We start from the raw sequence: 14,337 nt of genomic DNA, 5'->3' as shown, positions 1-14,337 counted from the left end.
GACCTTCTGGTCCATCATGAGAGAGAGAGAGAGAGAGTTTGAGTGTCCCAGCTGCAGGGATATCAGGCTGAATGTCAGCCAAGCAGCAGAGATCAGTTATAATGTGGGAATCATGCCTCATAACATTGGTACTCTTGATGGAGGGCAGGACTTAAGAAGGAAACAGGAACTGGGGCAAAGGACAGAGGCAGGAAGGGAAGTTGGAGGACAATGAGGGGGGAAAAAAATGACTGGCTTCATCACATTGCTTGGGTTTGGCCCAGTTCACGGTGATTGGCTGAGTGTATTAGGACATACTCACCTTTTTCTGTCCCTACCCTTTCTTTCCCTTCTCTTTTTTGTGCCTGAGCAAGTCAGTCCTAAAACCATTAGGTGTCGCCAGGTAAGGCATGTGTATGTGTAGTGGGGCATCCCTGCCTGGAGAGCCAGAGCCCAAGGTGGAAAGAAGGATATCCCTGGGGTTTGGGTGGGAAGGAGGCTAACTGCTTCATGGATTCAAGCTTGAGTGAGGTGTGGAAGTCAAGGGCAAGGGATGGTTCTGCATAGATTGTGAGGAGGACCCTTTTGTGGAGGAGGGATCACTTACATGCACTGGGATTCATCAACTCAGCAAATACATAAGAATGCTGAGAGCCACGTCTGTCATTTTTGGAAAAGGGAATTTCCAGTATGGAAAGGAAGTAAACTAGAACAAATCTGAGGAATTCTACTGGGATTAAAGGTCTCCATGCAAACTTCTTGTATTCGATAGGTGTGCATATGTGGCTAGACTGATATATAACTATAGATGTGTGTCTATGTGTTTGTGTGTGTGATTGTGCACACACACATATATTCCCAAGTTACTGGAAACAGCAACATTCCAACGGCAATAATTACACCAGTCCCCAGATCCTAGCTCCTGAACCCCTTTCTCCACTAAATGATGGGTTCCCAGGCTGAGGAAGGAAAGGGTAAATGAGCCTGGTTCACCTTGTCATGTCAGTAACAAGGGAAAGTTCAAGAATGATGGGGAGATGTCAGAGGGACACAGAATATAGCTTGAGGGCTCTCCGGACACATTCAGGACTCTCTTATTTTTTCCACCTTTTTTGAGGTATTATTGACATATAACCTGTAAGTTTAAGATGCCAATGTGATGATTTGATACACACATATTTGGCAAAACGATTACCACAGCAGGGTTGGCACTCTATCCCCTCACATAATCCTTTTTAAAAACTGTTGAGGAAATAACATCTCAGATCTACCCTCTTAGCTTTCACTGTATTATACAGTTTTGTTAATTATACTCACCATGCTATACACTGGATCCACGCAACTTATTCATCTCATACCTGGAAGTTTGTACCCTGTATTCAACATTTTCCCCAGGCCCTGGAAACCACCATTCTAAACTCTTGGAAATTTCTGTAAGTTTGACTTTTTTAGGTTCTGCATATAAGTGAGAACATACAATGTATGTCTTTCTCTCTTTCACTTTTTTCACTTAGCATAAAGCCTTTGAAGTCCATTCATGTTGTTGCAAAAGGCAGAATTTTCTTCTTTGTGACTGAATAATATTCCATTGTGTATATCACCACATTTTCTCTTTTCAAATTAATTTATTTTAATTGGAGGACAATTACTTTACAATATTGTGATGTTTTTGTCATACATCTACATGAATTGGCCATAGGGATTCATGTGTCCCCCACGTCCTGAACCCCCCTCCTACCTCCCTCCCCACATTATCCCTCTGGGTTGTCCCAGAGTACTGGCTTTGGGTGCCCTGCTTCGTGCATGGAGCTTAACACTGCTCATCTATTTCATCTATGGTAATGTACATGTTTCAATGCTATTCTCTCAAATCATCCCACCCTCTCCTCCCACTGAGTCCAAAAGTCTGTTCTTTACATCTGTGTCTCCTTTGCTGCCCTGCATGTAGGATCATTGGTACCGTCTTTCTAAATTCCATATATATGCATTAATATACAGTATTTGTCTTTCTCTTTCTGACTTACTTCACTCTGTATAATAGGCTCCAGGTTCATCCACCTCATTAGAACTGACTCAAGTGCATTCCTTTTTATACTTGAGTAATATTCCATTGTATATGTACCACAACTTCCTTATCCATTCGTCTGCCAGTGGGCATCTAGGTTGCTTCCATGTCCTGGCTATTGTAAACAGTGCTGCAGTGAACATTGGGGTCCATGTGTCTGTTTCACTTCTGGTTTCCACAGGGTGTATGCCCAGCTGGGTCACATGGCAGGTCTATTCCCAGTTTTTAAAGGAATCCCACACTGTTCTTCGTAGTGGCTATACCAGTTTGCATTCCCATCCACTGTGTAAGAGGGTTCCCCTTCCTCCACACCCTATCCAGCATTTGTTGTTTGTAGACTTTTTGATGGTGGCCATTCTGACTGGTGTCACCACGTTTTCTATATCCATTCATCCCTTCATAGACACATAGTTGCTTACAACTTTTGGTTGAAGCTGCAAAGTAAATTTCAGGTTAGTGTTACTCCTCCAATGTTGTATTTCAGAATCATTTGGCTATTCTAGTTCATTTGCCTTACCACAGAAATTTTATCATCAATTAGTCTATATGTACAATAAAGTCCTGCTTGTTTAAGGGGATAGCAGTGGCCTTAAAGAACTGAACTAAGTGGTTGAAATACAGGTTTCAGTTCCTGAAATGTGAAGAGACTCTGGGATGTGTGTTCATCCTAGCCAGTGGTCACAGGCAACTCATAGACTCATAGGATTTGAACCGTGTCTTCCTAATGTCTTTTGCTTTCTGCCCTTGTATGTGGTGGAGGCCTCAGTTCTGGTGACTAAAGTTCCTAAGTAACAGTTTTCTGAGAAGGGTAGCTCTCTAGAAAAGAGCAATGCCTGGGAACCTGATCTAAAATTTTAATATAGCCTGTGATGTAATTTTTGTTAGCTTCACCCAAGATATGATCATTCAAAGATCTAGAGAGATGCACCTACTTCGGTATCTACCATTGGATTTTTCAAATGAACATACAGTAAGATTGGCCCGGTTGCCTTTCTTATTATTTATCTATTTATTGGTGGCTATGAAGAAGGAATTCATAGGGCCAGGACTCCATCTCAGGCCTATCTGTGCTGATCATGCTCGGCTGCCTCTCCAGTGGACTCTGAACTCTCTGCTTAGTGCCTGTGGGAACGACAATGGAAGGATAAGACCCCCTCCGGACAGGGGAATCTTGAAGATCACATCCAGGTTACTCATTGCCTAAGAGGAAACATACCGTAATCACCCCTGTCTCCGGACAGGTCATAAATTTTTTTCCGTATCTATCGGGATGTAATCACAGGCTTATCAATTATTAACTGGTTGGAACGTGACCACAAGCTTATTGATTATTAACTGTTTGGAATGTAACTGCAGGCTTATTGATTATTAACTGTTTGAACACATAACATGTGAATGATGGGGTTATTGTAGTTGTATTTACCCTACCTTTGTTTATGTAAGTCTCAAGGGAATTGGGGTGGTGGGTTTGGACACGTACACATGGGGTATAAAAGATTTTCACAAATGCTGGTCGGGGTCCTTGGCTAAGAGGAGACTCTGCCTTGGGCCCGCCGGTGTAATAAACTGCACTCCACTATCTGCATTGTCCTTCTGAGTGAGTTTGTTTCCCGGAAAGCATGGCTATAACAGCTGCACTGAGTCTTTGCTGCTGCTCGAGGCTTTCTCTAGTTGTGGAGAAGGAGGACTCCTCTCTAGTGGCGGTGCATGCGCTTCTCATTTCAGACACTTCTCTTGTTGCGGAGAGTGGAGTCTAGGCTCGAGGGCTTCAGTAGTTGAAGCAGGTGGGTTCAGTAGTTCTAACACACAGTCTTAGTCGCTGTGCGGCATGTGGAATCTTCCTGGACGAGGGACTGAATACTTGCCCCGTTGCATTGGCAGGTGGGTTCTGTTTTATTTGTTTAATCATTAATTTATTTTAATCAGAGGATAATTACTATATCATATTGTGATGGTTTTTGCCATATATCAGCATGAATCGGCCGCAGGTATACCTGTGTCCCCCCCTCCTGAGCCCCCTCCCCCTCCCTCCCCACCCCGTCCCTCTGGGTTGTCCCAGAGCACCGGCTTTGGGTGCCCTGCTTCATGCACTGAACTTGCACTGGTCATCTCTTTTACATGTGGGAGTGTGTGTGTTTCACTGCTGTTCTCTCAAATCATCCCACCCTCGCCTTCTTTCACTGAGTGGAGAAGTATGTTCTCTAAGTGTCTGTCTCTGTTGCTTCCCTGCATGTAGAATCATTGCTACCGTCTTTCTGAATTCCATATATATGCATTAATATGAGTATTTGTCTTTCTTTTTCTGACTGACTTCTCTCTGTATAACAAGCTCCAGGTTCATCCACCTTATTAGCACTGATTCAAATGTCTTCCTTTTTATAGCTGAGTAATATTCCATTGTGTATATGCACCACAACTTCCTTATCCATTCATCTGTCGATGGACATCTAGGTTGCTTCCATGTCCTTGCTATTGTAAATAGTGCTGCTGTGAACATTGGGGTACATGTGTCTGTTCACTTCTGGTTTCCTCGAGGTGTATGCCCAGCACTGGGATTGCTGGGTTGTGTGGCAGTTCTATTCTCAGTGTTTTAAGGAATCGCCACTCTGTTCTCCATAGTAGCTGTACCAGTTTGCATTCCCACCAACAGTGGAAGAAGGTTCCCTTTTCTCCACACCACCTCCAGCATTTATTGTTTGTAGACATTTTGATGATGGCCATTCTGACCTGTGTGAGATGATACCTCATTGTGGTTTTGATTTGCAGTTTTCTAATAATGAGTGATGTTGAGCATCTCTTCATGTATTTGGCAGCCATCTCTATGTCTATGGAGAAATGTCTGTTTAGATCTCCTGCCCACTTTTTATGGGGTTGTTCGTTTTTGTGGTATTGAGCTGCATGGGCTGCTTGTGTATTTTGGAGATTCATTCTTTGTCAGTTGTTTCATTTGCTGTTATTTTCTCCCATTCTGAGGGCTGTCTTTTCCCCTTGCTTATAGTTTCCTTCACTGTGCTAAAGCATTTAAGTTAAATTTGGTCCCTTTTGTTTATTTGTGTTTTTATTTCCATTACTCTGGGAGGTGGGCCATAGAGAATCTTGCTGTGATTTATGTCAGAGGGTGTTCTGCTGTTGGTCCTTTAATGGACCAGAACCTGGTGGTCCGGAGTCGACAATGAGAGAGTGAAAGAAGGAAAGAGGCTAATATTCCCTGGGTTATGCAGCTGGCTTCTGCGCTCCAGGGAATCAGCCAGAAATAGAGAGAGAGAGAGAGAGAGAGAGAGAGAGAGAGAAGGAAAGAAAGAAGACACAGGGACCAAAGCTCTGATGGAGCAAAGGTGTTTTAATCAACATGGCATGGGCATATATACTGTCTTACAAGGTAGTTATTCTCAGCAAAGATAAAGATTAAAATTCCAGACTTACAAAACACAAGGTGATCCCTATTAAAGAGAGAAGAGGGTACTTATCACCATAATGAGAAACTAACAAAGGAAATGCCTGGATTCCTTAATCCAGGAAAGGCGTGTCTCTCCTAAGGGCCAAAGGTTTCCTGACAGATCCAAAACAGCACACAGGAAGCCTCCTGTTAAATGCATCCTGACATTCTTCCTATGGTTTCCTATTAAGAGTTTTAGTTTTTGGTCTTACATTTAGATCTTTAATCTATTTTGGGTTTATTTTGTTGTGTGGTGTTAGAAAGTGTTTCAGTTTCATTCTTTTACACGTAGTTGAGCGTTTTCCACAGCATCACATGTTGAACAGACTTTGTTTATGCCATTGTATATTTGTGCCTCCTTTGTCAAAGATAACCTGTGCATAGGTGTGTGGATTATCTCTGGGTTCTCTATTTTGTTCCATTGATCTATATTTCTGGCTTTGTGCCATTCTGTCTTGATGGCTGTCTTGATGATTGTAGCTTTGTAGTATAGTCTGTAGTATAGTCTGAAGTCAGGAAGGTTGATTCCTCCAGTTCCATTCTTCTTTCTCAAGATTGCTTTGGGTATTCATAGTCTTTAGTGTTTCCATACAAACTGAGAAATTATTTGTTCTAGTTGTGTGAAAAATACCTTTGGTAGTTTAATCGGGATTGTGATGAATCTGCAGATTGCTTTGGGTAGTAGAGTCATTTTCACTATACTGATTCTTCCAATCCAAGAACATGGTACATTTCTCCATCTCTGTGTCTTCTTTGATTGCTTTCATCAGTTTTTTCTATAGTTTTCTGTATACAGGTCTCTTTTTTTTTTACGTACATTTATTCCTAACTATTTTATTCTTTTCATTGCAATGATGAATGGGATTGTTTCCTTAAGTACTCTTTCTTATTTTTCTTTATTTTTCCACCAGTTGTGTAGGAGGGAGGATGAGCACGGTTAGAAATGCAAATAGTTGGATCCCACCCAGGACCAACAAGACTGAGTGAAAAATGGCTCCCCATGGGGGTCTCACCTCCTGGGGGTGTTGGAGGGTGAGGTGTGAGACAAACACACCATTGTGGCTGCAGAGATGGGAAGCACAACCACAGGAAGTAGAAGGTACTACAGGGGAGAGGGTTCCATTTGGTAACAATGCAACTACTGTGCATGGAAGGACAAACCGTCCACCACTGCCCAGGTTGACCAACCGAAGCCTTTGACACAGATGGGGAGGATGCCACCCTGGCGACCCAGGCCTCAAACCTGGACCGAGGGGAGTCCCCTTTCTCAGATGTCCAGGAGGACACTCCAGGCCCAGTTTGGTCATGCCAACACCCTGCAGATTTGAATACACAAGCAGCAGTGATTGGTTGTGGGGATGCGGAGGCAAGGAATCCCAGACAACTATGGGGAGCCCACGTGGAAAACACAGGCTCAGGTTCTCACAGGTTACAGGGACAGAGACCCCAGAGCAGACCAGGGCTCACACAGTCAGGTGCTGAGGTTGATGGGCAGGAGTTCACAGTGGGGGTCTTGGGCCTGAGCACTGGAGGACCAGTGGAACCCAGTCTCCAGGAGTGTTCGCTGCCCAGTAAACAGGCTGGAGATGCTTCCCCAGTCAGTGGTTGCTTTAGTGAGGTCACTCTAGGAGTCAGCTGGCATCCGTAGGCGCATCTCTGAGTTTTAGGTAATCAGTCATCTGAGTTGCAGTGTCCTAAGCACTTCTAAGGTGCCATCTCACTTGAAGAAAACCCTGTCACCCCTGCAGGACCTTGAGTCCAGCTCTTTCTCTCTGAGACCCCCTCCCTTTCGCCCCAGCCCTGAGGGAAATGCCTTGGACACCTGGTCTGGGTCTGGATTTTCTTCGGATCCGAGAGAGATTTTCAGTTCAGCCCTCACCAGGACTTTAAGACAGACACCTGTGTGTGGGCAGGAGAGAGGTGTCCTGCAGAATGCAGGGAGCAGGCAAGGTCCTCAGGGGATTATCTGAGGCAGTGTGGGTGCTGGGTGAGAGGCCACAAATGGGGTGAGGATGTAACTGAGGCCCTGTGAGCAGGGCTAGAGAGGGGCTAAACAGGCTCCTGGAGTGAGAGGGAGGCCTGGTGGAAGGTGAGGGGAGAGGGTGGGGATTTGGAGATAGAGAGGATTTGTGGCAGTTGTCACCAGGAGAGGGACTCTGGAAAATGACAGATGACTAGAGGGATGTAAGGGAGCTGTCATAGGCACAGTGAGGGGAAGATCTCTCCTATTTCAAGAATTCAGTAGCCCACAGTGTGTGCTGGGACATGACAGAGAGGACCAGGTCCCTGGGACTCGTGCTGTGGATCTGGGATTCACTTTGAACCTCCCGTGGGGCAGGATACAAAGTCGACACGACCAGAGGTGACCAGGGTGGGTTAAGTCCATTCTGAGGACTCAGACATGGGAAATCAGTTTCAGAATCCCTCAACTCTCAGGCAATCCCCACCCCTAGGATCAATCTGCCTTCCTCAGGATGACATGCTGGTGAATGCAGACTGCAGGAACTGCAGGACTGGAAGCCTCTCTCCCTTGGGGTTGACTGAACAGAGACTCAGTGCAAATCCCAACACAGCAGCCCAGAGGGAAAGATGTGGGGCTCTGTGTCCCAGGGTGCAGGCTGTAGGCTCTGGGGGAGGGGGGTGAAGCCTCTGAGCTAAAGGAGAGCTGTTAGCTAGAGTAGTGTCTACTTAAAGAAAAGCATATAACAGGCGACTTGTGAGTTTAAGTTGGATTGGGCGTCTTCTGGGAACTACAACCCAGGACACAGCTCCTCCTTTGGCTCTGAGGAAACTGCTTGGAGGAGGTAGCAGAGAAGTCAGTATGATTGTTGCCTAGGAAGTACATGCAGTCAAGCCTGCGTATTCGTAAAAGATTGCTGTGAAACACAGAGATCAGATGTCACAAGTTCATTATTTTCATGCTTTTCTGTGTGTGGAAGATGCAAGAATCTAGGGTCACTGAAACTTTTCCTGAGGTATCGGTAAATAAATAAAGGCAAACTTGTCCAAAGCACAGTGTGCCTCATACTGTTTTTCACCCTAAATCCTTCAGAGTGCACTTTAGGTCAGCAACCACAGTGGTTACAACTTAACACTTGTAGTACTGGCTGTGAGTAATGCTGTTTGTCTTAAGGATCTGAATTTACCTGAGGCCAGATGTTCAAGGTGGATTTAGAAAAGGTAGAGGAAACAGAGATCAAATGTCCAACATCGTTTGGATCATAGAAAAAGCAAAAGAGTTCCAGAAAAGTATCTCCTTCTGCTTTAATGAGTATTCTAAAGCCTTTGACTGTGTGATAGAAAAAGCAAAAGAGTTCCAGAAAAACATTTCCTTCTGATTTAATGACTATGCGAAAGCCTTTGACTGTGTGGACCACAACAACCTCTGGAAAATTCTAAAAGAGATGGGAATGCCAGATCACCTGACGTGCCTCTTGAGAAATGTAGGCAGGTCAGCAAGCAACAACCACAATTGGGCATGCAACAACAGACTGGTTCCAAAGAGGAAAAGGCGTAACTCAAGGCTCTATATTGTCACCCTGCTTATTTAACTTACATGCAGAGCACATCATGAGAAACAGTGGGCTAGATGAAGCACAGCCTGGAACCAAGATTGCCAGGAGAAATATCAATAACCTCAGATATGCAGATGACACCACCCTTATGGGAGAAAGCGAAGAAGAACTAAAGGGTCCTTTGAAGAATGTGAAAGAGGAGAGTGAATAAGTTGGCTTAAAACTCAACATCCAGAAAACTAAGATCATGGTATCTGGTCCCATCACTTCATGGCAAATAGATGGGGAAACAGTGGCAGACTTTATTTTGGGGGGCTCCAAAATCAATGCACATGGTGACTGTAGCCATCAAATTAAAAGACGCTTGCTCTTGGAAGAAAAGTTAGGACCAACCTAGACAGCATATGAAAAAGCAGAGACATTACTTTGCCAACAAAGGTCCATCTAGTCAAGGCAATGGTTTTCCCAGTAGTCATGTATGGATGTAAGAGCTGGACTATAAAGAAAGCTGAGTGCCGAAGAATTGATGCTTTCAAACTGTGGTGTTGGAGAAAACTCTTGAGAGTCCCTTGGACTGCAAGGAGATCCAACCAGTCCATCCTAAAGGAAATCAGTCCTGAATATTCATTGGAAGGACTGATGCTGAAACTGAAACTCCAATACTTTGGCCACCTGATGCGAAGAACTGACTCATTTGAAAAGACCCTGATGCTGGGAAAGACTGAAGGCAGGAGGAGAAGGGGACAACAGAGGATGAGATGGTTGGATGGCATCACCGACTCAATGGACATGAGTTTGAGTAAACTCTGGGAGTTGGTGATGGACAGGGAGGCCTGGCGTGCTGCAGTCCATGGGGTCTCAGAGAGTCAGACATGACTGAATGACTGAACTGAACTCAGAGTTGGAATTGTCTAAGATGTTTAGGGTCTCCGTCCTCAGGTGTGACATATTTGAGCTGTCATGGGTTGCTGTCCAGGATGAGTGCTCTCTGAACTGTTCATGGATCTCTGTCCCAGGCATGAAGTCTCTGAACTATTGGGGAGGGTTTTGTTGAGAGGGTTGGGTCTCTGAGCTGTTCATCTATCTGCATAAGAGAGTAGTCTTAAGAGGAAGGCTGGATGGACCCCAATCTCATGGGTCGTAGAAGTAGACCTGTGATAACACATTTGCAATGATTTCTACCATGCTTCCGTACAGAGATAAAATTTGTGGCCCCATCCTCAGGGAGGGCAAGTCATGTGCAGTACACAGGAGCTCACGGTAACAATACCGAGAAGAACAATACTTCCTGACAAGGCTACCACCCTTGATAGGGGCCCTGTGAAAAAACTGTGTACACACACTCACTCAGACAATCTGCCCAACCCATCACAAAGAGGCCACCATTTGCAGATGGGAGCCCAAGGCCCAGTGCAGATGGAAGGTCTCGGCTCATGAGGACAGGAGGAACTGGATGCAGGCTTGGGCTCCTTGGAGGAGGCAGGGAAGACTCAGCAGAACCCTGGCCATGTAGTGGGGGAGGGGGGCATTGGCACAGGGCTACAAGGACCCTATGACTGTCTCACTCTCAGGATACGTCTCTGTGTCTCCTCATCACACACCCAGCTGCTCACCTGATGTATCGAATGTAATCTTCACATTCCCTGGGGAAGTGGTGGTGGAAAATACATAGGTGAGCCTCCAAGCAGGTGGGGAGAAACCTCACATTCACCAATTTGCATGAGGCTCCACCACAAATGCAGCGATCCCTGCCTCTCTTTCTCCCACTAAAGCATTCATTGGCACTGAGGTCAGCAGGAGGGCAGTCAGGGCTGGACAGCTTGTGAGGGACCCTGTGTACAGCATGAGCCTCCCCATGACTGGATCATCTCCATGTCTTGACTGGGGCAGAGGACCCTGATGTGTACCAAGGGAGCATGATTAAGACCCAGGCCATGGGCAACTCAGTCATTTCCTAGAGACAGTCCCTGGTGGGGGGCGGGGTGGGGAGGGGGGAGCAGCTTCTTTTCTCCTGTAGAGATAGTACCTCACCCAGTAGCAGGGCTGGGGGCCCATAGGTGGGTGCTAATTGGGGATCCTTTGTTGCCAGAGATAGTCTCTCTGTCCCTGTCCAATGTTCTATCTTTGTGTTTCTCCCTGCCATCTCTGTGCCTGAGACATCCTCCCTCTTAGCCTTTATGAGACTGACTGTGACCTCCCTCATACCATGAGGGTCCTTCCTCTGTCCTGAGGGTATCATCGATCAACATGGATGTCCACTGGGAGCAGTAGAAGGGATTCCCCTTGATTCCAGGATTCCAGGGATTCCAGGAAAGGCATGTTCAACTGCAGAGGGTCTGTGGTTTTCCTGGGATCAATCTAGAGCTCCTCAACAATCACTGTGGGATCTGGGCCTCTGAAAGAACCCTGGGGGCTTCTCTGGTAAGAACCCTCCTGTGGCTCAAGTCAAAGTCACCTCTATGGCCAGAGGCCCTAGGGGACCCGCCCCTCATCACCGCTCTCATCACATCTCCTGGCTCTCCCTCCATCATCCTGTGACAGTCACATAGCCCTCCACATGCTTTTCATACACACTCCACTGAGTTCCACTCCCCAGTTTTTACACTGGCCTTAACTCTGTCTGGGACACTTTTCTCCCAGACAGGCATCTCCTCTAGGCTTTTGCTCAAATGTCACACTCTTAGAAGGAACTTCCGTGGCCACTCTTTCTAGATATCATCCCCTCTCTCTATTTCACTATCCCGGTTTAATGTTAATCACAGCAGTTATGAACACGCGATAAATTACTTGTCTTTTGGGGCTGTAGGACCCCTAAACAATGTAAGTTCCATGAATCCAAGGTTGATTTTCTCTTTCCTAACACACATAGTTGTGCTTGACAGAAACTGTGGAGAGGATGAATGAATGTAGGAATGAATAAGCAAATTAAACTTGTTGACAGAGGCATAGCTAGACAGGCTGAGGATTCTGCTAGGGAACAAACTCAGGGATGACAAGATGGTGACAAAGCCATGGTCTTTAATTCACCTATGCAGTATCCTTGGGTCCCCTCGGTGTTGACCCCATTCCTAACAGAATGGAATGTCCTGTTGTCCTTCTCACATATTACTCGCAGTCAACGACAGAGGCCTTCCCCACCCCAGACCTCCAGATTCCAGTCCAAAGCTTTCTCTCCCCTGCCCGCCGGGGGACTGCGGCTGGCTTTCCCCTTTGAGACCTATTCTGTATTAAACAGGAAAGCACAAACAAGAACAATGCCCAGCACACAGAAAATGCTTTCCATGCTTCCTGTTACGATAGTGGCCACTACAGAGAAGTAATCTTCAGTTTATGGAGACATTTTTCTGAGTCTAAGATTGCAGCAATCGGAGGGATTTTCATCCCCACGTTGCCTTTCCACCCTTGGAGGATCATCCATCCTCTAACGGACCACCGGCATCTACATCGGCTGTTCCCCAGGCTCACCACCAAGGGGCGCGCCAGACGAAACAGTTCGGTCCTGGGGTGTACCACGCAGGGGTGGCGGTAAGACCACCCACTCTGGAAGGTACCATTCGAGAGCGCGTATGACATCACAGAGAGTACCTTTACACGGCGTCGGGCTTCCACCAGAGTTCCTAGCGGAGGCAGCCATGGCACCACTGGCTCCGTCCCCATTCGCTCCATTCCGGCTTCCCGCTGCATCTGAGTCCGAGTGGACACCGGTATGAAGCTGCAACTGTCCTCGTCTCCTTTCCAATTCCACCCCTTCGTTTCTACATGGTTACATCCAAGGGGGGACGGCTACGGAGCGAGTGGCGCGGCCAGTTAGGGGTCTGGCGTCAGGAAGCGTTTTGGGCATTGATTGGTCACCGAAAAATCTCCGGAATGAGCTCTGCCGGGGCGCGAATAGGCGCCGGAAGTCCCGCGAGTCCCGCCCTGCTTCGTCTCCTGCCCAGTTCCAGTTGGCTGGCTGGCTGTTACAGGCACGGGGATGGCAGAGCTGGACCTGAGGACTGAGAGGCATGTTGCCGTTCGCGGCTTTTTAGAGCATACAGTTTTTCTCCGAGTTTTATTGCTTTTCCCGAAGGGGTCGAATAGCTGCCCTGGTTAGTGGCGAGGTTTGGCGCAGTCGCTGGCTGTGCATGGTCACGGCGTTTCGGTCTTGTTTAGCTCTCTCTCAGTCTGGATTGTGGCAGCGCACGGATATTCGCACAAATGCATGCAATTCATGTCCAGGGAGAGGTCTGTGAGTTAGCTGTCTCTTCCCTGGAGACTAACCTGTGTCAGGGAGCCTGGGCTTGTGTATCGCTTCGTGTGACAACACAGGTGCTGTTTGGGTACATTTGATCTCCTTGAGCCTTTGTGCGGAGTCGTGAGTGATGGGATATTTGATCTGAGTGGATTTTGTGAGCCATACTACAAAGCCCCTAGGATGTGTGTGCCTGTATTCCGGGGTGTGCACTATTGGAGCTTTCTGGCCTTTCAGTCCCTGGGTGTGAGATCTCTGTGTAGGCGTGTGCACCTGAGATTGTGAGACCTCTGAGTTTTTGATTCTGGTCCCAAGTTGTGATGTCTCTGAGCTGCTTTAAGGATGGGTTTGTCTAAAGGTGTGAAGTCTCAGCTGCTTGGGGATCTGTGCACAGGGTGCAGGTTTTCCATTTGTCTGGGCACTTTATCTAAAGGTTATATGATGTTCTTGAGTTATTAAAGGTTCTGCCTTTCCGTTTATGGTTTTTGTATTAGGTTGGTAAGTGTCGAGTGGTTTGGGAGTCAGTCTCCATGGTGTGAAGTATCTGTGCAGTTCTCATTTGTTTCTGTCCTGAAGACTTTGGTCTGTTTGGAGGGTCTTTGTCACAGCGTGTATGGTTATGGTCTCAGTTGTGTTTGAGGGTCTGAGACGAGTTGTGTGCTCTCTGTGCAGAGATTCAGTGAGCTCTTTTTGGTGTCTCTGGGTATCTATCTGAGCTGTCTGGAGTCTCTGTGTGAGAAATAAAACCTCTTATGTTCTTGGCTGTGAGGTCTCTGTCCGGGAACTGAGGGTTTGGAAGCTGGCAGATATGATTCTGAGGCCTGGAACCTGACATGCTGACTGTGTGTTGTTGAGTGTATCAGTTGTCTCCTGGAATCTCAGGTTGTTCATAACTATTACAGTGGGGCCAGTGCGCGTCTTGCCGGGTACCTGTGCATGTTAGCGATGTGTGTTCCCTGGCTCCAGACTATCCTTCAGCAAATGTTTTCTGAGCACCTGCCATAGACCTGAGCACTGTTGGAGGAGTTTGTGACAGGACAGAACTGACCAAGTCTCCCCTTTGATAGACTTGGTGGTCAGTAACTAAATCAAGGGTGGCGGGTACTATGAA

General features: G+C 46.6%; 1 protein-coding gene across 1 annotated transcript in view; it reads right to left on the bottom strand.

Annotated features, from left to right (window-relative positions):
- Window positions 1–12,899, bottom strand: part of GPR173 (G protein-coupled receptor 173) — a 70,467-nt gene extending 57,568 nt beyond the window's left edge. Inside the window, exon 1 of the mRNA XM_070462800.1 lies at window positions 12,581–12,899. The gene's annotated coding sequence lies outside the window, so the exon portion shown is untranslated. The remainder of the gene's footprint in view (window positions 1–12,580) is intronic.
- Between the last annotated feature and the right edge of the window lie 1,438 nt (window positions 12,900–14,337).

This window comes from Odocoileus virginianus, unplaced genomic scaffold, assembly GCF_023699985.2.
Source record: "Odocoileus virginianus isolate 20LAN1187 ecotype Illinois unplaced genomic scaffold, Ovbor_1.2 Unplaced_Scaffold_14, whole genome shotgun sequence".
Taxonomy (NCBI): Eukaryota; Metazoa; Chordata; class Mammalia; order Artiodactyla; family Cervidae; genus Odocoileus; species Odocoileus virginianus.
This window is presented reverse-complemented; position numbering and strand designations above follow the sequence as displayed.